This window comes from Mobula hypostoma, chromosome 6, assembly GCF_963921235.1.
Source record: "Mobula hypostoma chromosome 6, sMobHyp1.1, whole genome shotgun sequence".
In the NCBI taxonomy this organism is placed as follows: Eukaryota; Metazoa; Chordata; class Chondrichthyes; order Myliobatiformes; family Myliobatidae; genus Mobula; species Mobula hypostoma.
This window is the reverse complement of record NC_086102.1, coordinates 10,955,161-10,978,233: the sequence shown is the minus strand read 5'-3', so window position 1 is coordinate 10,978,233 and position 23,073 is coordinate 10,955,161.

Genomic DNA, 23,073 nt, shown 5'->3' with positions numbered 1-23,073 from the left:
TTCTATTCCTACACTCACTGTCGCCTGGCACGGGCAGTAATCCCGAGATTACTACCTTTGTGGCCCTGCTTCTCAACTTCCTTCCTAATTCCCTGTATTCTGTTTTCTGGACCTCCTCCTTTTTCCTACCTATGTCATTGGTATCAATATGTACCACGACCTCTGGCTGTTTTCCTTCCCACCTCAGGATACCTTGGACGTGATCAGAAACATCCTGGACCCTGACACCTGGGAGGCAAACTACTATCTGTGTTTCTTCCCTGCATCCACAGAATTGCCTGTCTGGCCCCCTAACTATAGAGTCCCCTATCACTGCTGCCATCCTCTTCCTTTCCCTACCTTTCTGTGCAACAGGGACAGACTCTGTGCCAGAGGAGCGGTGACTGTTGCTTCCCACAGGTACGCCATCCCCCCCCCAAACAGTAGTCAAGCAGGAGTACATATCTTTGCTGCACACATAACAGTCAATCTAACTTGGACCCACAACACCTCCTCACAAGTCAAACAGCGTCTACACTTTCTGTGGAAATTGAGGCGTGCAAGTCTCCCATCCCCATTCTAACAACTTTCTACAGGCGCACGTAAAGAGTGCCCTGTCAAGTTGCATCATTGTGTGGTATGGAAACTGTGAAGCATTGGAGCCCAAGTGAAAACTACCAACAGCATCATTGGGGTCTGCCTCACCTCTATTTGTGACATTTACCAGGAACGTTAGAGACCAAGGACCCAAAGCATTGTTGAGGATCCCTACCACCCATTCCACAATCTCATTAACCCACTATCATCAAGAAGGTGGTACAGGAGCATCAGGTCTGGGACTGTCAGACAGGGTAACAGCTTCTTCCCTCAGACTGTGAGTCTAATAAACCCCCTAGGGCATTGAGCTGTTTTACTGTTTACCTATGCTGCACTTTACTACATGTATTTTGAATTATATTTTATTAACTTATTTATAGTATAATATTCTGGTTTGTGTGCTGTCTGTGTGTGATATATGTATTGTGGGTGCACTGTGGTCCCGAGGAACATTGTTTCATTTGGTTAGGTAGATAGATAGACAGGCATACTTTATTGATCCTGAGGGAAATTGGGTTTCGTTACAGTTACACCAACCAAGAATAGAGTATACAATATATATACAATCAGATGACAATAAACTTGAACTTAACCACTGGAGGCAGCATTTAATGGTGATGCCACACAGCTCCAGAGAGATGATTTGATCATGATATTGGGTGTTAGCATGGAATCACAGAGTTATACATCATGGGGGCAGGCTTTTGGTCTAGCAGACTCAGTCCAATACATTATGAGCACATTCTTCCCCACCGTTGGTAATATCCAGAGGAGGCACTGCCTCGAGAGGCAACATTCATCATCAAAGATCACCAACATCCAGGCCATGCCATCTCAGCTACCACTGGGCAGGAGGTACAGAAGCCTTATATCCCACTACACCTGGTTCTGGAACAGTTAATTCCCTTCAACCAATCTGTCCTTAAATCGACCTGAACAACCCTAGTCACTACCTCAATATACATAGCAAAACTCTGACCATTTTGATCATTTTGCACAATAATAGACTTAGAACATTGATTTTCCAAACTTCTGGTAGTTCTCCCCCTCCCCTTCTCTCTTCTTCAACTTCCCACTCTGATCCCCCTCTTATCTCTTCTCCTCTCCTCACCTGCTTGTCACCTCCCACTGGTGCCTCTCCTCCTTCCCTTTCTCTCACGGCCCTCTCTCCCTCCTATCAGATTTTTTCTTCTCCAGCCCTTTACCATTTCCACCTGTCAGCTCCCAGCTTCTTACTTCATCCCCAGTCCCCCACTCATCTGGCTCCACCTATCACCTTCTAGCTTGTCCTGAATTCCCTCCCCTCCCCACCTTCTTATTCTGGCTTCTTCCCTCTCCCTTTCCTCTCCTGATGAACGGTATCAGCCTGAATCAATGACTGTTTATTCATTTGAGGTGCTGCCTGACCTGCTGAGATCCCCCCAGCATTTTGTATGTGTTGCTTTGGACTTCCAGCACTGCGGAATCTTTTGTGATTATATTACTTTGTTCTTAGTTCTTGAGTTGTGTTTCCTCTCCCACCATGCAAACAAGAACACTCCTGAGCCTCAAAATCCTTTATGTAATGTGCCCTGTCCCTGAAATGGTGGTTTACACAGTGTAGCGACTTTCAGAACACTGTGTTAAAACTAATTCAGATCATCAGATAGCCACTCTTTACAATTACTGTACTGCACTGCTTTGAACTTGTACCTAACGAAGTGACTGTTTCATTAGTTAGTAAGTATGTATTGTGATAATTGCTGATTCATGAGAAGCTTCAATTTCCTTTCAGAGAGATTCAAAGATCTGATCCCAAACTGACAGGGTTAAACCTTCATAGCATGGCTTGAATTACGTCATATGAAGCTGTTTGGACAAAGAGTGGAATACTTCACAGCAAATTAGCTCTGACCACACAGTTAGCTAGCAATCAGATATAACAAGCAATCCGAAAGGCAAATGAAATGCTGGCCTTTATTGCAAAGAAGGAAGGAACACTAAACTACGCACGTCCTACAACAACCTTTGGCGAGACCACACCTCTATATGGACCAAACACTGGCATATGTGGCCTAGCATCGGTGGACGTCTTGTGCTGAAAGACTCTGCAAACTTAATTCAATTCAAGATTGTTTAAAGTCGTTTCCAGTACACAACTGTAAAACTCAAAAAAAAAATCAATAAGCTTCAAGGTCTTGACCTCAATACCTCCTTATGCGATTGGATCCTCAATTTCCTCATATGCAAACCCTAGCCAGTTCGGATTGGCAACAATACCTCCTCCACGATCTCCATCGGCATTGGTGCACCTCAAGACTGTGTACTTAGCCCCCTATGCTAATGAAAATGTAGCTAAGCACAGCTCCAATGCTATTTACAAATTTACTGATGACACCACTGTCATAGGCCAAATCAATGGTGGTAATGAATCAGCATGTAAGAGGAGGATTGAAAATCTGCCTGAGTGGTGCCATAACAATATCCACTGACACAATGTTATCAAGACCAAGGAGCTAATGATAGACTTCAGGAGGAGGAAATCAGAAGTGCATGAGTCAGTCCTCATCAATGGATATGGTGGACAGTACCTTTAAATCCCTCAGTGTTATTATTTTGGAAGGCCTGTCCCGGACCCAGTGCGTAAGTGAAATTGCAAAGGAAGTACAGCAGCGTCTCTACTTCCTTAGGAGTTCGCAAAGACTCGGCTTGACATCTGAAACTTTGACAAACTTCTATAGATGCGTAGTAGAGAGTATATTGGCAGGCTGCATCACAGACTAGTATCGAAACACCAACGACTGGGCTGTAATCGATACAGCCCAATCCATCAAGAGTAAAGCCCTCCTCACCTTTGAGCACATCTACATGAAGGCCTCCAAACAGCTGCAGTAATATGGACTACAAATTACAACAGGAAATATAAAAGGCTTGTCAGAAGGGCAGTGTTATGGTAATCGTGGGGGATTTTAACACGCGAATGGATTGGGAAAATCAGGTCGGCACTGGATCTCAAGAGAGAATGTTTGTAGAATGTCTGCGAGATGGCTTTTTAGAACAGCTTATTGTTGAGCCCACTAGGGGACTGGCTGTACTGGATTGGGTATTGTGTAATGAACCGGAGGTGATTAGAGAGATTGAGGTGAAGGAACCCTTAGGAGGCAGTGATCATAACATGATTGAGTTCACTGTGAAATTTGAAAAAGAGAAGCCGAAATCTGATGTGTCGGTATTTCAGTGGAGTAAAGGAAGTTATAGTGGCATGAAAGAGGAACTGGCCAAAAGTGACAGGAAAGGGACACTGGTGGGAAGGACGGCAGAGCAGCAGTGGCTCAAGTTTATGTGAGAAGTGAGGAAGGTGCAAGACAGGTATATTCCAAAAAAGGAGAAATTTTCGAACGGAAAAAGGATGCAACTGTGGCTGACAAGAGAAGTCAAAGCCAAAGTTAAAGCAAAGGAGAGGGCATACAAGGAAGCAAAAATTAGTGGGAAGACAGAGGATTGGGAAGTTTTTAAAAGCTTACAAAAGGAAACTAAGAAGGTCATTAAGAGGGAAAAGGTTAACTATGGAAGGAAGCTAGCAAATAATATCAAAGAGGATACTAAAAGCTTTTTCAAGTATATAAAGAGTAAAAGACAGGTGAGAGTAGATATAGGGCCGATGGAAAATGATGCTGGAGAAATTGTAATGTGAGATAAGGAGATGGCGGAGGAACTGAACGAGTATTTTGCATCAGTCTTCACTGAGGAAGACATCAGCAGTATAGGGGACACTCAAGGGTGGCAGGGAAGAGAAGTGTGCGCAGTCACAATTACGACAGAGAAAGAACTCAGGAAGCTGAATAGTCTAAAGGTAGATAAATCTCCCGGAACAGATGGAATGGACCCTCGTGTTCTGAAGGAAGTAGCTGTGGAGATTGCAGAGGCATTAGCGATTATCATTCAAAAGTCGATAGATTCTGGCATGGTTCCGGAGGACTGGAAGATTTCAAATGGTACTCCGCTATTTAAGAAGGGGGCAAGGAAGGTGATTGGGAAGTTGTTGGAGTCGATTGTCAAAGATGAGGTTACAGAGTACCTGGAGGCGTATGACAAGATAGGCAGAACTCAGCATGGTTTCCTTAAAGGAAAATCCTGTCTGACAAACCTATTACAATTTTTTGAGGAAATTACCAGTAGGCTAGACAAGGGAGATGCAGTGGATGTTGTATATTTAGATTTTCAGAAGGCCTTTGACAAGGTGCCACACATGAGGCTGCTAAAGAAGATAAAAGCCCATGGAATTACGGGAAAGTTACATACGTGGATAGGGCATTGGCTGATTGGCATGAAACAGCGAGTGGGAATAAAGGGATCCTATTCTGGTTGGCTGCTGGTTACCAGTGGTGTTTCTCAGGGGTCCGTGTTGGGACCGCTTCTTTTTACGTTGTACATCAACGATTTAGATTATGGAGTAGATGGCTTTGTGGCTAAGTTTGCTGATGATACGAAGATAGGTGGAGGGGCCGGTAGTGCTGAGTAAACAGAGAGACTGCAGAGAGACTTGGATAGATTGGAAGAATGGGCAAAGAAGCGGCAAATGAAATACAGTGTTGGAAAGTGTATGGTTATGCACTTTGGCAGAAGAAATAAGCAGGCAGACTATTATTTAAATAGGGAGAGAATTCAAAGTTCTGAGATGCAACGGGATTTGGCAGTCCTCATGCAGAATACCCTTAAGGTTAACCTCCAGGTTGAGTCGGTGGTGAAGAAGGCGAATGCAATGTTGGCATTCATTTCTAGAGGATTAGAGTATAGGAGCAGGGATGTGATGTTGAGGCTCTATAACGCGCTGGTGAGACCTCACTTGGAATACTGTGGGCAGTTTTGGTCTTCTTATTTAAGAAGGGATATGCTGACGTTGGAGAGGGTACAGAGAAGATTCACTAGAATGATTCCCGGAATGAGAAGGTTAACATATGAGGAACATTTGACCGCTCTTGGACCGTATTCCTTGGGGTTTAGAAGAATGAGGGGGGACCTCATAGAAACATTTTGAATGTTGAAAGGCATGGACAGAGTGGATGTGGCAAAGTTGTTTCCCATGATGGGGGAGCCTAGTACGAGAGGGCATGACTTAAGGATGGAAGGGCGCCCATTCAGAATAGAGATGCGAAGAATTTTTTTAGCCAGAAGGTGGTGAATCTATGGAATTTGTTGCCAGGGGCGGCAGTGGAGGCCAAGTCATTGGGTGTATTTAAGGTAGGGATTGATAGGTATCTGAGTAGCCAGGGCATCAAAGGTTATGGTGAGAAGGCAGGGGAGTGGGACTAAATAGGATAAAATGGATCAGCTCATGATAAAATGGCGGAGCAGACTCGATGGGCTGAATGGCCAACTTCTGCTCCTTTGTCTTATGGTCTAAGTGTTGTTGCAGGAAAGCAAAATCCATCATCAGGGATCCTTATCACCCAGGTTATGCTCTGTTCTCACTGCTGCCAACAGGAAGAAGGTACAGGACCCTCAGGATTCACAACTCCAGGTTCACTACACCATCAGGCTCTTAAACCAAAGAAGGTAACTTCACTCAACCTCACTTGCCCCATGATTGAAATGTTCCCACAATCTATGGACTCACTTTCAAAGACTCTTCATCTCATGGTCTCAATGTTTATTGCTTAATTATTTATTATTATTATTATTTCTTTCTTTTTGTATTTGCAGTTTGTTGTCTCTTGCACATTGGTTCAATGCTGAAGTCAGGAGGATCTTTCATTGAGTCTATTATGGTCATTATTATCTTACGGATTTATTGAGTACGCACACAAGAAAATGAATCTCAGGATTGTATATGTACTTCGATAATAAACTTGCTTATTATAATAATAATAGTTATTCTTGATCCAATAAAGAATATAAAAAACACAAAGTTAAAGAAAACAATAGTAAAAAATACAATAAACATAAATATATAGGACAGCTTACATATATATCTATACATATTATATGTACATAACGTGGCGCTAGGTACAGGAATGTCTGTGTGTCTGTACATAAGTTGACTCGGACAGGAAGTTGTAAAATTGTGGTGGTTGGGGTTGTGGAGGGGTGGGTTAGTGGGGGGAGTTGTTGATCAGCCTTACTGCTTGAGGAAAGTAACTGTTAAGCCTGGTAGTCCTGGCATGGATGCTACGTAGCCTCCTCCCTGATGGGAGTGGGACAAACAGTCCATGAGCAGAGTGGATGTGATCCCTCATCATATTGCTGGCCATTTTCCAGCCCCTTTCTGTATATATGTCCTTGATGGTGAGTAAGCTGGTGCCAGTGATGTGTTGAGAAGTTCTGACCACTTGTTGTTGAGCTATCCTGCATGCCTCAGAGCATTTTTCATACCAAGCAACGATGCAGCATGTTTGGATGCTCTCTACTGTGCATCTGTAGAAGTTGATGAGTATTGATTTGCATAGGCCAGCTCTCCTCAGCCCTCTCAGAAAGTAGAGGTGATGGTGAGCTTTCTTGTTTTTGTAGAATGTGTTCTGGGACCATGAGAGGTTGCGTGAGATGTGCGCTCCCAACGGTTTGAAACTGCTCAATTTCCACTGCTGTGCCATCAACATAAAGAGGGCTGTGAGTGGTGCAAGTTCTCCTGACGTCGATAACCTTCTCTATTGTCTTGTTGACGTTGAGAATGAGGTTATTCTCCTAGCACCAGGCCTCAACCTCTTCGACATCCTCTCTGTAGACTGCTCTATGAAATGTTATTTTCACATTTTCATTCTATGAATCTGTTCCTATTTGTGATTCAAAGACTACAGCTCTGATTCTTGTGTCGGACACCAGAGAAAGAATTCTTCACAGTAATCCCCATCTCAAGTTGAAGCTCAAAAGTGGAACTAATATAGTGTACATCCATGTTACAGCATTTAGAATAATGGCAATTCACACTCACAGAAATCACAAATCCCTCGCAAAATATTCGAGATATGGAATAAAAATATTGAAATTTGTGAAATAGATCCTGTTGGAGTTCAAGTTTGGAGTTTGGGGTCCTGTCATCTGCACGTCTGGGGGATGCAACTGAAGAACGAAGGCTGAAAGTCAATCTGAATTCCAGAAGTCAATGCCTGATATCCGATGGCCAGAGCTGAAAACTCAAAACTGGAGGCCTGTCCTAGTGTGGGAGGACTGTCCGTATATGCGAGTGCGTGGGAGGGATGAAAGGGGTTTATTTTTTAATTTTATGTATTGAGATACAGTACAGACTAGGACATTCCGTCCTTTCGAGCCATGTTGCCCAGTAACCCTAATTGTCCCAATTTAACCCTAGCCTAATCATGGGACTGTGGCGACCCACTTTCTAGCACACACAAACCGGCGCGCACCGGCAGAGAGGCAGGCCCCAAAAAGGGCGCCAGGCTATCTTCACCATCACCGGGGAGGGCGGGAACAGGAAGGCTTTAAAGGAGGCCGTGAAGTTTGAATAAATCTCTTTTATCGTAACTCCAACTCACCGACTACGTGTCATTATTCTAGCGCTGTGTGTAGCACACCGCTACAGGACAATTTACGATGAACAATTAACCTACCAAGCCGTATATCTTTGGATGGTGAGAGGAAACCAGAGCTCCCAGAGGAAACTTATGCAGTCACAGGGAGAACATACAAACTTCTTTTAAACAGCCCAAGGAAGTGATTTTGTTGCTGATTATGTTCCGTTATGTTGTGTTCTGTGTTGTTCTGCTGAGCGTTGTGGGCATGCTATGTGGCGACACTTGCAGACTGCCCCCAGCACATCCTCCAGGGTGTTGGTTGTTAATGCAAATGATGTATTTCGATGTATTTTTTCCATGAACAGTACATGTGATAAATAAGTTTGGAACTGAGTCTGGTTAACATAACCAAGACTCACAAAATGCAAACAAAACAATACATTTTGTCAATGTTTAGGAAAATCGTGACACTGATACACAAGAGATACTGCAGATGCTGGGAATCTGGAGCAAAACACAGAATGCTGGAAATATGGAGCAACACACACAATGCTGGAAGAACTCAACAGGTCAGGCAGCATCTACGGAGGGAGATGAACCGAGTCCCTTCATCATTTAGAAAAATAGAAACATAGAAAACCTACAGCACAATACAGGCCCTTCAGCCCAGAAAGTTGTGCCGATCATGTCCCTACCTTAGAAATTACTAGACTTCCCCATAGCCATCTATTTTTCTAAGCTATATGTACCTATCCAAAAGTCTCTGAAAAGACCCTATCGTATCTGCCTCCACCACCATTGCCAGCTGCCCATTCCACACACTCACCACTCTCTGAGTAAAGAAACTTACCCCTGACATCACCTCTATACCTACTCCCCAGCACCTTAAACCTGTGTCCTCTTGTGGCAACCATTTCAGCCCTGGGAAAAAGCCTCTGACTACCCACAGGATCAATGCCTCTCATCATCTTATACACCTCTATCAGGTCACCTCTCATCCTCCGTCGCTCCAAGGAGAAAAGGCCGAGTTCACTCAACCTGTTTTCATAAGGCATACTCCCCAATCCAGGCAACATCCTTGTAAATCTCCTCTGCACTCTTTCTATGGCTTCCACATCCTTCCTGTAGTGAGGCGACCAGAACTGAGCACAGTACTCCAAGTGTGGTCTGACCAGGGTCCTATATAACTGTAACATTACCTCTTGGCTCCTAAATTCAATTCCACGATTAATGAAGGCCAATACACGATATGCCTTCTTAATCACAGAGTCAACCTGCGCAGCTGCTTTAAGTGTCCTATGGATTCAGACTCCACAATCCTCTGATCCTCCACACTGCCAAGAGTCTTACCATTAATACTATATTCTGCCATCATATTCGACCTACCAAAATGTACCACTTCACACTTATCTGGGTTGAACTCCATCTGCCACTTCTCAGCCCAGCTTTGCATCCTATCGATGTCCTGTTGTAGCCACTGACAGCCCTCCACACTATCCACAACACCTTCAACCTTTGTGTCATCAGCAAACTTACTAACACATCCCTCCACTTCCTCATCCAGGTCATTTATAAAAATCACGAAGAGTAGGGGCCCCAGAACAGATCTCTGAGGCACACTTCTTTGAAAATAACAAATAGTTTTCTACCAATGCACCCATCCTATCACGAATGGGGTTTTATTGTCATAGAACACTACAGCACAATCCTTGCCAAATTATTAATGTGCCTGGTGCTATAACTTGGACCCAGACCATAGACCTCCATGCTGTCCCATCCAGGTACCTCTCCAAATTTCTCTTCAATGTTGAAATCAAATCTATGTCCAGTGTTTCTGCTGGCAGCTCATTCGACCCTCTGAGTGAATAAGTTCTTCCGCTTGCTTCCCTTAACCATTTTACTTTTCACCCTTAACCCATTACCTCTCATTCTCATCTCACCCCACCACAATGATAAGAGCCTGCTTGCACTTATACCATCTATACCCCTCATCTGCCTAGGCCCTGATCTTCTCTCTTGACAATGGCCAATCAGGAAAACCTTAAGTGACTGAGACTGTAAGACATAGGTGCAAAATTAGACCATCCGGATCTTCGAGTCTGCTCCACCATTCCATCATGGCTGATTTATTATCCCTCTCAATCCTATTCTCCTGCCTTCTCCCTGTAACCTTTGACACCCTTATTAATTAAGAACCTATCACCCTCTGATTTAAACATACCTAATGACTTGGACTCCACAGCCATCTGTGGCAATGAATTCCACAGATTCACCACCCTCTGGCTGAAGATAACAAATGACCAATTGCAGTTTTACAACAAGTCAGTCTGGCAGAATATGAACACCTTGCCATAAACCTTAATTGGAAGCAGTTGTTAGAAACAATAGGTGATAAATATCTGAAATAACTGTGGTTTCTGGGTGGTGGAGTAGGCAAAAACATAAGAACTTTAAACATGATCAGATCCAAAATGGTCTATTTCCTGACTGGGTCCATGGCATCTTGCCCCAAGAAACTGCTTCAATTCCAATCTACAGATTCAAGCTAAAGACCAACCTGGTTCATCTCTGATGTTTTCTACTGAGAATCACTTGACAACACATATTTGCAATGTGACTTAAACAAGGAAACAATAGCAAGTCATATCTCTGCCTTTTCCCAAAAGTCAAGAAACAAGTCCTGCAGTCCATATTTACTATCAAAAGCCTATTTACAATAATCATATTTTATTCCTCATGAACTCTATTCAGGTTACACAGCTCAAGGTGGGCAAGATAATAGAGAGATAGATCAAGTAGATCAAGTGGATAGAGTCATCAAGTCAAAGAGTCATAGAACACGACAGCACAGAAACAGACCCTCGGCTTATCTAGTCCGTGCTGAACCATTAATCTGCATAGTCGCAGCGACCTGCACCCAGATCGTAGCACTCCGTACCCTTCCTATTCATGCACTTATCCAAATTTCTCTTAAATGTTCATACTGACCCCACATCCACCATTTGTTCTGGCAACTCATTCCACACTCTCACCACCCTCTGACTGAAGAAGCTTCCCCTCATGATACCCTTAAACATTTCACCTCTCACCCATAATCCATGACTAGTTGTATTCCCACCCAACCTCAGTGGAAAAGAACCTGCTTGCATTTACCCTATCTATACTCCACATAATTCTGTATGCCTCTATCAAATCTACACTCAATCTTTTATGCTCTAGGGAAAAAAATTCCTAACCTGTTCAATTTTTCCCTAAAACTCAGGTTCTTAAGTGCCAACAACATGCTTGTAAAATTTTCTCTGCACTCTTTCAATCTTATTCACATCTTTCCTGTAGGAGGGTGACCAAAACTGCACACAATATTTAAAATTAGACCTCATTAATGTCATATGTAACTTCAATATATCATCCCAACTCCTGTACTCGACACATTGATTCAAAAGGTCAACATGTCAAAAGCATTTTTATGACTCTCTACTTGTGGCACCACTTTAAAGGAATTACACATCTGTATTTCCAGATCTCTCAGCTCTAGTACACTCCTTTGTGGTTTACTACTCACCATGTAAGACCCACCCTGGTTGGTCTTCCCAAAGTAGAATACCTCACATTTGGCTGCATTAAATTCCATCTATTTTTCAGCCCATTTTTCCAGCTTCTCCAGATTCTACTGCAAGCCTTGATAGTCTTCCTCACTGTCCACTGCACCCCTACTCTTGATGTCATCCTCAAATTTGTTGATCTAGTTTTCCACATTATCATCCAGACCATTGATATAGGTGACAAGCAACGATGGGCCCAGCACCATTCCCTGTGGCATACCACTAGTCACAGGCCTCCAGTTAATGAGGCAACCATCTACTACCACTCTCTGGCTTCTTCCGTGAAGGCAATGTCTAATCCAATTTACTACTTCATCTTGAATGCCAAGCAACTGAACCTTCTTGAGCAACCTCTCAGGTAGGACCTTATCAAAGGCCTTGCTAAAGTCCATGTGAAAAGCATCCACTGTCTTGCCTTCATCAGCTTTCCTTGAAAAACTCTACAGGATTGGTTAGACACAACTTACCATGCGCAAAGCAATATTGACTATCCCATATAAGTCCCTGTCTATCCAAATAGTTGTATATCCAGTCCCTTAGGATACCTTCCAATATCTTTCCCACTAATGATGTTAGGCTCACTGACCTATAATTTCTTGGCTTATTTTTCGAGCCTTTCTTAAGCAACGGAACAACATTAGCTATCCTCCAATTCTCCGGCACCTCATCTGCAGCTAAGCTAAAGACTTTATATCAGGGTGGAAATGGCTAATTGCAAAGGGGCAGAATATTAAGGTGATTGGAAAAAAAAAGTATAGAGGGGATGTCAGGGATACGTTTTTTACAGGGAGAGTGGTAGGTGCCTGGAAACCCTCCCCACAGGAATAGTAGTAGAGGCAGATACAGTATGTTGGGGACGCTAAAAAAGCTCTTAGATAGGCACGTGGTTGATAGCATAATGGAGGGCTATGGAGGAGGGAAGGGTTAGCATTGAACTTAGAGTAGGCTAACAGTACAATATCATGGACTGAAGGACCTGTATTGTGCTGTAATGTTCTATGTTCTATAAACACGATATTCTATCTGCAGCTATCATCAAACACCTATTTACACTAATTTCATTGTATTCACCTGTCTAGGCTACACAACTCAAATGCACACTAGTGGCAATTTACTCTGGCCAGTTAGCTCATGACTCCATCGATGTGTGAGGAAACCCATATGCTTATAGGGAGAACATGCAAACTCCACACAGACAGCACAAGACATCAGGATTGAACCCAAATTTCTGGCACTGCAACTTAAATTTCAAATTATACGTCACCATTTACAACCTGAAATTAATTTTACTGCAGACGTTCACAGTAAATACAAAGAAGCAAAATAATAATAGTAGTAATAATAATAATAATAATAAACAAGAAATACCCAACTTTCCAATGACAGAACTGAGGAAGCATGATGATGTTTTGCCAGGTAGTTTTGAGTTCATACAACACTACGGCACAGAAAAAGACCTTTGACCTATGTAGTCCATGCTGAACCATTAATCTGCCTACTGTCATCGACATACACCCACCCCATAGCCCTCCACACCCCTACCATCTATGTACTTATCCAAACTTCTCTTGAATATTGAAATTGAAATTACATCCGCCCCTTGAGCTGGCAGCTTGTTCCACGCTCTTACCACCCTCTGAGTGAAGAAGTTTCCCCTCATGTTCTCCTTAAACTGTTCACCTTTCACCCTTAACCCATAACCTCTGGTTGTAGCCTCACCTAAGTGGAAAAAGTCTGCTTGCATTAACCCTATCTATACCCCTCTTAGTTTAGTATACCTCTATTAAATCTCTCCTCAATCTTCCACATCTTTAGAAAATTCCTTACAAAATTAACAAAGTTACAACATTTCTAGATAAATTAATAGTTACACAATTGCACCTCCTTAATTAAATAGAATTTTTTTTCTCCAAGTATGTATACTCTTGCCTTTTAAAAGTTAGTATGGTCCCTGACTCCATCAGTTTCTCATTGAGTGTATACTCCCTACATCAGCTGCAAGCCATAAGCATGATCTCTACATAGGAGGGACAAACTGCAAAAGTGAAACCATTTGAAAATGGATTAACTACAAAAATATTGGTGTCATAGCATTACTGCACAGAAACAGGTCCTTTGGCCCATCCGGTCCATACCGACCTGATCTTCGTGGACTGAGGGGCCTGCGCTGTGCAGTACTGTTCTATATGCTATGTTCTTACAATCTTACACATCTCTATCAAGTCCTACATTTAACTGCCTGAGTAATTGGCTGTCATGGCTCGGCATGCTTATTACTACCATCTGTGTCAACTATGCCTGCACATTTTTTTAAGTTCAAGAATAAAACAAAAACTTCAGCAAGATTTACTCCAAATATTTAATTCTCTCTCTCTTTATCTCTCTCTCTCTCTCCCTTTCTGTATTACTCTCTCTCTCATTCCCTCTCTTTCTCACTCTCTTTTGCCCCTCCACTCTCTCTCTACTGCTTCCCCTCCATTCTGTCACTCCTTCTCCACTCTCTCTCCCCCTCCACTCTCCTCCTCTCTCTCTCCCCTCTACCCTTCACCTCTCTCCCTCTCTCTGTCCTACTCTACCCTCAGTTTCAATTAAACAGGCTAGTCATCGCTATCTTCACTCAGAATGCTAGATGTTTTGAGATACTCTGGGGTCTCCTGTTGAAAGGAGACATCAGAAAGAAGCTGCAAAGCAATCTTCTTATCACAGCTTCCTTACCCTCTTCTGTTTCTCTCATGAACAAGTGGAGGCATCAACATATAAAGCAAACACACAGAATTGAACCTTCACTGGCAAAGTAAAGTTTTATTTTCCCTTCACTTCTATTCACTCTCTTCTACTGTCTATAATTTCTATAATATGGAATAATGCTGTGATCTCTGAGAATTAGTATCCAATACACACACACTCACATAGAGACACACATAGTGGTACATTATTAGGTACACCTGTACACCTGCACACCTGCTCGTTAATGTAAATATCTAATCAGCCAATCACGCAGCAGTAACTCAATGTATGAAAGAATGTAGACATGGTCAAGAGGTTCAGCTGTTATTCAGACCAAACATCAGAACGGAGAAGAAATGTGACCTAGATGACTTTGGCTGTGGAATGATTGTTGGTGTCAGGCGGGGTGGTTTGATTATTTCAGAAACTGCTGATCTCCTGGGATTTTCACACATGACAGTCTTTAGAGTTTGCCGAGGACGGTATGATAAACAAAAAACATCCAGTGAGCAATAGATCTGTGTGTGAAAATGCTTTGTCAATGAGAGGGGTCAGAGGAGAATGGCCGGACAGATTCAAGTTGACAATAACTCAAATAATAATAGGCATCCGTTAGTCCCATGAGACCATGGATTTGCGCCTTGGAAGTTTTCCAGGGCGCAGGCTGGGCAAGGTTGTATGGAAGACCGGCAGTTGCCCATGCTGCAAGTCTCCCCTCTCTACGCCACCGATGTTGTCCAAGGGGAGGGCATTAGGACCCATACAGCTTGGCGCCGGTGTCGTCGCAGAGCAATGTGTGGTTAAGTGACTTGCTCAAGGACACACTTGCATCAGCCAAGGCTCGAACTAGCGACCTTTGAATCACTAGATGAACGCCTTAACCACTTGGCCATGTGCCAACACAACTCAAATAACCACGCATTATAACAGCTGTGTGCAGAAGAGCATCTGTGAATTGTCTGGATGGAGTTCCCAGGACTGGACATCATCTATTCCAGCAGACTCATGAGGAAAGCAATCAGCATAACCAGAGACACCACACACCCTGGCCACTCCCTGTTTGACCCACTGCCGTCCAGCAAAAGGTTCAGGACACTGAAAACCAGAACAAATAGACTGAGGAACAACTTCTATCCCAGAGCTGCGGCCTCCACAACACCACTCCCACAGAACGATGACTGAAACTGTGAGCACGCACACACACACACAGGGACTCAAATACTGGCACTAATGGCACCTTGTGCATTACTGTGATATTCTGGTGCTGGCACCTTGTGCATTACTGTGATATTCTGGTGCTGCTGCAACTTATTGTCTGCTACTTATCTATTTAATACTGTTTTTCTATTACTGTCTTGTTTTTATCTACTGCTTTATTTAATTGCCTGAGAGGAAGCCAAACAGAGTTTCATTGTACCTACAACACACATCAAAGTTGCTGGTGAACGCAGCAGGCCAGGCAGCATCTCTAGGAAGAGGTACAGTCGACGTGTTGGGCCGAGACCCTTCGTCAGGACTAACTGAAAGAAGAGCTAGTAAGAGATTTGAAAGTGGGAGGGGGAGGGGGAGATCCAAAATGATAGGAGAAGACAAGAGGGGGAGGGATGGAGCCAAGAGCTGGATAGGTGATTGGCAAAAGGGATATGAAAGGATCATGGGACAGGAGGCCCAGGGAGAAGGAAAATGGGGAGGGGGGGAAAAAACCCAGAGGATGGGCAAGGGGTATAGTCAGAGGGACAGAGGGAGAAAAAGGAGAGAGAGAGAAAGAATGTGTGTATATAAATAAATAACGGATGGGGTACGAGGGGGAGGTGGGGCATTAGCGGAAGTTAGAGAAGTCGATGTTCATGCCATCAGGTTGGAGGCTACCCAGACGGAATATAAGGTGTTGTTCCTCCAACCTGAGAGTGGCTTCATCTTTACAGTAGAGGAGGCCGTGGATAGACATATCAGAATGGGAATGGGATGTGGAATTAAAATGTGTGGCCATTGTACCTATGTATAATGACAATAAAGATTATTCAGTTCAATTCAATTCAATGAATGCACAACACATCAAACCTTGAAGTGGATGGGCTACAGCAACAGAAAACCATGGACATACACTAAGTGGCCACCTTATTAGAGACAGAAGGTGCCTAATTAAGTGTCCACTGAGTGTATACTGTATGTACATATCTGAACACAAGAGATTCTGCAGATGCTGGAATTCCTGGAGGAACTCAGCAGACCGGGCAGCATCTATGGAGGAGAATAAACACTCAGGTTTCATCAGGACTGATGAAGGTTCTCAGCCCAAAACATCGACTGTGTATTCCTTTGCTTAGATGCTGCCTGTTCTGCTGAGCTCGTTCAGCATTTTGTGTGTTTGTACTTAATCTGATGCCTCATTTCATTCCCACAGTAGAAAACGTTCAATCAGATATGCAGACTATTTGACGTGACTAATTTGTGAATCAACTCATTTACAAAGTTAATCCTGGCATTAAAAAGCATGCAGTTTTTGCTGGCTCGTTGTTGTCTCACTTTCTCATTACATGTGAAGTGTCACTGGGATAAATAAGGTTGGGGGAAAGAAACCATCACTCTATTGGTTCAATGCTAAACTTCAGTCTTTGTACCTATGGTAAAGTTTCATCTTCGCCAGAACATACTTGTTCAGTTCTACACTGGCATCATAGTGAGCATCTTCACCTCAGCCATTACTGTCCTGTTTGCCACAGCATCCTCTCACAATATACAAAAACCCCAGTGAACCTCAGCTCAGCAGAAAGGTGTCATTGGCTGCAGTCTACCATCACCACAAGACTTGCTTGTGTCCACGACAAAGACACAGGAGGAAGCATCATTGCAGACATTACCCGCTCTGCAAACTGCCTTTTCCAAAAACTTCCTTCTAGAAGTGCTGTAGGGTTATTAAAATTAAAACTTCACACCATCTTAAAGGTATCTTCCCCCAGGTTGTTCACCTATTTTACCTACAAAAAGTAGAGATACGACCCAGTCCATCACAGGTAAAGGCTGTATCCATCATCAGGGACCAGCACCACCACAGGAGTGGGAAAGGGTGAGGAAGGATAGAGGTGGGAATGGGAGAGGGTGAACATCAATTTCTTGAACTTCTAATAATGCTTCCCCACCCCTCCTTCCATATACTCCCTTCCCATCTCCCTTTCTCACCTCATGTCGTTACCTGCCCATCACCTCCCTCTGGTGCTCCTCTCCCTCTTCTTTCTTCTGTGGCCTTCTGTCCTTTCTTGTCAGATTCCCCCCTTCTCCAGCCCTGTATCTCTTTCACCAATCAACTTCCTATCTTTTAACTTCCTCCCTTCCCCCCAGGTTTCACCTGTCACCTTGTGATTCTTCGTGCCCTCCCCCCACTTTCTTACTGTGACTCCTGCTCTGTTTTTTCTCCAGTCCTGATGAAGGGTCTCGGCCTGAAACATTGACTGTACACTTCCCATAGGTGCTGCCTGGCCTGCTGATCTCCTCCAGTATCTATCAGCTTATCCTCCTTCCCCTCTCCCTATCTTCTCGCTTCTATCCAGTCCTGATGAAGGGTCCTGGCCTGAAACATTGACTGTACTCTTCCCATAGATGCTGCCTGGCCTGCTGAGCTGCTCCAGCATTTTGGGTCTGTTGCTCATCTATCAACTTATCCTCCTTTCCCTCTCCCTACCTTCTCGCTTCTATCCAGTCCTGATGAAGGGTCTCAACCTGAAATGTCAACTGCTTATTCCTCTCTATAGATGCTGCCTGATTTGCTGAGTTTCTCTAGTATTTTTTTGTGTGTAGCACAGTGAAATACTTGTCTTCCATTTTATTCTTACAGATCAAATCATTGCACAGCTCATTCAGGCAGAACAAGGTAAAACAATAACAATACAAAATAACATGTAACAGTTACAGAGAAAGTGCAGTGCAGGAAACCAATAAAAACCAAGATCATAACGAGGTAGATTGTAAGGTCAAGGGTCTTATCATACGAGGAAACTATTTAATTGTTTTATTGCAGGAGGATAGAAAGCTGCCTTTAAGCCTGGTGGTACATGCTCTCAAGTTTTAGTATTCTACCCAGTGGAAGAGGAGGCTTTGATATAATAACTGCTTAACCAAGGTAGTGAAAAGTGCAGACAGAATTTATGGAGGGTAGGTTGGTTCCTGTGAGGTGCCCACAATTCTCTGAAGTTTCCTGCAGTCACAGGCAGCGCTGTTGACATACTGAGACATCATGAATCAGGATAGGATACTTTCTATGGTGCACCGATAAATATTGGTAAAGGTACCACATTGCATCTCCTGATCCCCTGCAGTCTATCTGATTATGATGTCGATTTCCTCCCACTGAGAAACTTGCTGCGCACTTTTGAGATCAACTAAAAATCAGCTGTTAGCTGTGGACTTGAGCTAGGTCCAGTACCAAGGATAAGCAGAAGCCCCGTGTCATGAGTGGGGCACACAGCTCATCACCCCAATAGCCACCAATATGCTGCATCTGGCTCCTCCTGCCCCATCTGAGAAAGAGTCTTTGGTTTCCACGAAACCTGTGCATACACCCAAAACATCGGCAATTCCTTCCCACCACCTCACAGATGCTGTTAGACCTGCTGGGTTCCTTCAGTACATTATAAAAAACAAGTGATTCTGCAGACGCTGGAAATATAAAGCAGCCCTCACAAAATGCTGGAGGAACTCAGCAGGTCAGGCAGCATCTAAGGAGTGCTTTGTTTCATGGATGTCTGTGAAGAGGACGAGTTTCGGTTTGTATACTGTATTCATACTTCGATATTAAATGTACCTTTGAATCTCTGAACTGTTTCTATGGAAGGGAGTAAACAGTGAATATTTTGGGCAGAGACCTGATGAAGGGTCACAGCCCGAAATGTTGACGGTTTATTTCCCTCCATAGAAGTTGCCTGACCTGGTGAGTTCCCTCAGCATTTTATGTCTGTTGCTCTAATACATTCCTTGCTACTCTAGATTCCAGCCTCTGCAGTCTTTGTCATTCCCAGACTGGTCTCATCGGTCTCCTCAGAACCCATAGACAGGAACGCAAACAAGTGATCCTCAATTCTGTTAGTTTCTGCACATCAGCCATTCCATTTCAAATGACCATTGCTGATATCCTACTCGGTATTTAGCACTAACCATGCTTCAGCACAAGATGGGTATAATCTCAATTCTAGTTAAGTGTTCCGCTGCAGAATGTCACATGTCTAAACTTCTTTGATTAATTGTTCACCAAACAAAGGGTTCCTAAACTGGGGTCCACGGACCCCTTACTTAATGGTATTGATCCATGGCATACAAAAGTTTGGGAACCCCAGCAGTAGACTGAGATTCCTTGGTCTTCCTGATACTTACGGGAATCAGGAATATGGGATTCCATAGAGTTTGTTTTATTTATTTATTTTATTGCGATACAGCATGGGATAGACTCTACCAGCCCTTCGAGTTGTGCCACCCAACAACCCTCGATTTAATCTTCGCCGGATCATGGGACAATTTTACAATCACCACTTAATCTACCAAACAGTATGTCTATTGGACTGTGGTATTGGAAGCTGGAACACCCAGTGGAAACCCAAGCAATCATGGGGAGAATGTACAGATTCTTACAGGCAGAGGCTGAAATTGAACACCGGGTCACTGGTACTTTAACGCGCTGTGCTGACCATTATGCTACTGCATTGCCATGATCGTATTGATTGACAGGGAAGATCAGTTTTCATATAGAACCTAGAACATAGATCCGAACTGTACAAGGAGCAGGCCCTTCAGCCCATCATATCTATGCTGAACATGATGCTAAATTAAGCTAAATCACTGCTGCCCGTACATGATCCATATCCTCTCTTCTATGTAAATTCTACATAACAATTTTTTAAACATCACTATCGTATCTACTTCCACAAACTTCACTGGCATACCATTCCAGTCACCCACTGCTCTCTGTGTAAAAAAATTGTCCCAGGCATCTCCTTTCAATTCTGCTCCCCCACCGCCCCCCAATCTTCAGCGCATGTCCACAGGTTTTATTTCCTAAGGCCTCAGTATTTTTATGAGGTAAAAGAGCTGCGAATCACACGAGTATTTTAAAAAATTGAGCATGTCCTGAACCTGGACATGCAAGGCTGAAGCCATTTTTCTTGTCAGGATGTAGGATTAAAAAGCTAATCCACAACCTTTCCCATGGAAATCCCTTGCCAAATGATGTGATCTATTGGCCGAGAGGATTTTTTTGTTTTAAATTGAGCATTTCCCCCAAGAGGAAGATGCGGGATTCAAGAGCTCGCCATTGTTTTGTGTACAGGAGGCATTGTTTGTCATCAAGATATGCTTTTAGATCCAGGCTTGTCACAGGCTGATAAAGGACATGTCCTGAGTTCTTTGGTTTGAACTGTGCTAAATTTACCGTCACACAGGATGCAGCACATCCTAGGATATTCATGTAGAATGAGATCACTAAACACAAACAATAGGCAAGAACTCTCAGATTATATGTTCATATTTTTCTCTTTTAGAGCCATAGAGAATGGAAACAGGCCCTGCAGTTCAACCCATCCATGGAGGTCAAAGCCTGGAGTCTGTAGGCCTGAGTCAGTTCACACTGGAGGTTAGAGGTTGAAGGGCTGTCTGGGGTTACAGAACAGTGTATGAGCTTGGGTGGGAGGGGGCAACGTGTTGTTGTTGTTTGTTTTCCGCTGGTGTATTCTGTGTTGTTCTGCTGAGCACCGCGGATGTGTTATGTTAGCACCAGAATGTACAGCAACACTTGCGGACTGCCCCGAGTGCAGCCTCGGGCGTGTTGGTTGTTTACACAAATGATGCATTTCACTGTGCTGCGTGTTTCTATATACGCGTGACCAATAATTGTGAATATTGAATCTTGTTGACCAAAACGTCGACCCAGGCTGGCTCTATCAGCAGAAGTTGGCCCATATCCCTCAGAAATGTTTTATTTCTTTATATAGTTTTCAGGACAAAGGTTTCACCAGCAGACTTGATATTTAAACACAAGAGATTCAATCCATGATGTCTGCTGAACATGAGATGTTGGATTATGTGTTGTTAGTTCAACTAGTTCATCACAACATTGTGGGGTGAAGGGCCTGTTCTTATTAATCAAGTTATTTATTTATTTGTCTGATTATTTATTTATCTATCTATCTATCTATTTATTTATTTAGAGAAAATAGTGTGGAACAGGCCTTTTCGGCCCAATGAGGTGCACTGTCCAGTAACCCACCCCATTTAACACTAATCATACAACCCCCTCCCCCAACTGATCAGGGTCACATGAAGCCATGGGAGCAGGTGGTGGATGGTCTTATGAGCAGCCAGTGCAGATCACAAGTCCTGGTTATGCGATCACTGACACCAGGCAGACAATCTCTGAAGAGTATTGATAATGGCTGGGGTCACCCATCTTGTAAAGCTACTACCCAGAAGAAGGCATTGGCAAGCCACTTCTGTAGAAAAATTTACGAAGAACAACTGGTCGTGTAAAGACTATGATCACCCATGTCATAATGACATGGCACATAACGAACAAACGAATCACACAACAATTTATAAACATAGAAACATAGAAACATAGAAAATAGGTGCAGGAGTAGGCCATTCGGCCCTTCGAGCCTGCACGGCCATTAATTATGATCATGGCTGATCATCCAACTCAAAACCCCGCCCCAGCCTTCCCTCCATACCCCCTGACCCCCGTAGCCACAAGGGCCATATCTAACTCCCTCTTAAATATAGCCAATGAACTGGCCTCAACAGCTTCCTGTGGCAGAGAATTCCACAGATTCACCACTCTCTGTGTGAAGAAGTTTTTCCTAATCTCGGTCCTAAAAGGCTTCCCCTCTATCCTCAAACTGTGACCCCTCGTTCTGGACTTCCCCAACATCGGGAACAATCTTCCTGCATCTAGCCTGTCCAATCCCTTTAGGATCTTATACGTTTCAATCAGATCCCCCCTCAATCTTCTAAATTCCAACGAGTACAAGCCCAATTCATCCAGTCTTTCTTCATATGAAAGTCCCGCCATCCCAGGAATCAATCTGGTGAACCTTCTTTGTACTCCCTCTATGGCAAAGATGTCTTTCCTCAGATTAGGGGACCAAAACTGTACACAATACTCCAGGTGTGGTCTCACCGAGGCCTTGTACAACTGCAGTAGTACCTCCCTGCTCCTGTACTCGAATCCTCTTGCTATAAATGCCAGCATACCATTCGCCTTTTTCACCGCCTGCTGTACCTGCATGCCCACTTTCAATGATTGGTGTATAATGACACCTAGGTCTCGTTGCACCTCCCCTTTTCCTAATCGGCCACCATTCAGATAATAATCTGTTTTCCTATTTTTGCCACCAAAATGGATAACTTCACATTTATCCACATTAAATTGCATCTGCCATGAATTTGCCCACTCACCCAACCTATCCAAGTCACCCTGCATCCTCTTAGCATCCTCCTCACTGCTAACACTGCCACCCAGCTTCGTGTCATCCGCAAACTTGGAGATGCTGCATTTAATTCCCTCATCCAAGTCATTAATATATATTGTAAACAACTGGGGTCCCAGCACTGAGCCTTGCGGTACCCCACTAGTCACTGCCTGCCATTCTGAAAAGGTCCCCTTTATTCCCACTCTTTGCTTCCTGTCTGCTAACCAATTCTCCACCTACACCAATACCTTACCCCCAATACCGTGTGCT